This window comes from Peromyscus maniculatus, chromosome 1 (genome assembly GCF_049852395.1).
Source record: "Peromyscus maniculatus bairdii isolate BWxNUB_F1_BW_parent chromosome 1, HU_Pman_BW_mat_3.1, whole genome shotgun sequence".
NCBI classification, from domain to species: domain Eukaryota; kingdom Metazoa; phylum Chordata; class Mammalia; order Rodentia; family Cricetidae; genus Peromyscus; species Peromyscus maniculatus.
Window position 1 is genome coordinate 5041756 of NC_134852.1, and position 2182 is coordinate 5043937.

General features: G+C 45.0%; 1 non-coding gene across 1 annotated transcript; it reads left to right on the top strand.

Annotated features, from left to right (window-relative positions):
• The first annotated feature begins 1467 nt into the window (after positions 1-1467).
• LOC121826038 (U6 spliceosomal RNA) lies at positions 1468-1574 on the top strand. Its single transcript, XR_006068351.1, has one exon. It is a non-coding gene; the product is annotated as a U6 spliceosomal RNA (small nuclear RNA).
• The last annotated feature ends 608 nt before the right edge of the window (positions 1575-2182 follow it).

Sequence of the window (2182 nt, forward strand, 5' to 3'; positions counted from 1 at the left end):
GGAATCTTTGATTGGTGTGTAAAATTAATGAAAAAAATTCTTAATAAAAATAATGGGGGGGGAAAAAACCTCTTTTCTCCTCAAGTTGATTTTTGTCGCTTTTTAAAAATCAGAGCAATAGGAACCCTAACCAAAAAAGTTTGTTTTCAAACCTTTTCCCTGGCTAGTTGTGGATTTGCTTTTAGACTTGTAGCAAGAAAGAAGACAGTAGCCGGGCGGTGGTAGTGCACACTTTTAATCCCAGCACTCAGCAGGCAAAGACAGGCAGATCTCAGTGAGTTCGAGGCCAGCCTGGGCTACAAATCGAGTTCCAGGACAGGCTCCAAAGCTACACAGAGAAACCGGGTCTTGAAAAACGAAAAACAAACAAAAAAATGGAAGAAAGAAGACAGTGATGAAGATATGTAGCTGTCTTAGTTATTTGTCATTGTCAACAGGTATTATGTGATATTTTGATTGTGTTCTGATAAATAAAGCTTACTTGGAGTTAGGGGCAGAGCTAGCCACTTGCTGACCTAAATTAATCATAGAGGTTTGGAAGAGTATAGACAGAGAAGAGATAGGAAGTGGTAATGTGGGGCCTTCTTTGTTCTCTCTTTCTAGGCCCTCAGCTAGTTCAACCACAGCTGAACTTCTCCTCCAGTCTGCAAGTACCACCTGCCTCCTATGTACTCCGACCTCACTCTCCCCTGTCTTTCCTGGAACCATCGGGATCCTCACTCATGTCCCCATTCTGGATCCTTGGCATCTGTCTGGTTGTTAACATGATCCTGGGATCTCTGAAAGTCACATGAATAAACAAGACCAGATGTTCCTTCCCTCTTGGAATAAGTATATGAGTTATGTTGGATTTTACAGGTGTTCACAGGGAAATACAATAGATTTCAGGGTGGGCTGGGGGTGAGTGGGGTTGGGGACAGGAGGGATAAAGTTCAGTGGGGAGGGGCAAAACATTGGGAGAAATGACTGGAATTGGTGGGCAATTCAGGGGCGAGGTGAAAACCTAGTGCAATGGGAACGTCATGCAATCTGCAAGACTAACCCTAGCAAAGACTCCTAGTAATGAGGGATATGGAGCCTGAACTAGCCATCTGTAACCAGGTGATGCCTCAAGTGGAGGGACTGGCACATCAGCACAGCCACAAAACCTACAACCTGCATCCAGAGTTTTCTAGGACCAGAGCTTAGAGTCATCATGTTCATAACAGCATTGTGGGAAGCACTAATTGACATAGTGGGTATGGTGGTTTGAATAAGAATGACCTCGTCTTAGTCAGTGTTCTATTGCTGAGAAGAGACACCATGATGACTGCAACTCTTATAAAAGAAAGCATTGAATTGGTGGCTTGACTACAGTTTTTGAGTCTTAGTCCATTATCACCATGGCAAAGAAGCATGGTAGTAGGCGTGATAGACATGATGCTGGAGAAGTAGTTCAGAGCTATATCCTGATCTGTAGGCAGCAGGATGCTGGCTTTGGCAGCACATATACTAAAATTGGAATGACACAGAGAAGATTAGCATGACCCCTGGACAAGGATGACATGCAAATGTGTGAAGTGTTCCATATTTTTAAGCTTTAAGCCCAGGGACACAACCTGTGCTCCCATACCCCCAGCCATTGCAACCCCAATTGCAGGACAGCAGGCAGGACTCTTGCAGGCAGGCCTGACTACCACCATCCTCCACTGGACCATGTAACCCCACTCCACCCCCAAAACCCACTCATCCTCTGAGACCACAGCTGCTCCCTGAGACACAGACTCCACCAGCTCCAATTGGACCAAGAGCTCTGATTGGACCAAAAGTGGCCCCCTAAGACACAAACACCATTTGCACCAATTGGAGGAATAGATGGGTAGATGTCAGTGCAAGATTACATTCAACAACATAAAAATCAATATGGCACCACCAGAACCTAATGGTTCTACATCACCAAGACTTGAACATCCCAATGCAGGAGAAGAAAGTTACCTTAAAAATGACTTTAAGAAGATGATAGAGGCCTTTAAAGAGGAAATGAAAAATCCCCTTAAAGAAATCAAGAGGAAAGAGGCAGCAGGTGGAGAGAGAGAAGAGACAGGACCTGGACTGGGATTTTTGAAACCTCAACACCCACCCTCAATGGCACACTTCCTCCTACAAGGCGACACCTTCCTCAACAACCAGCACTCGGGAGGCA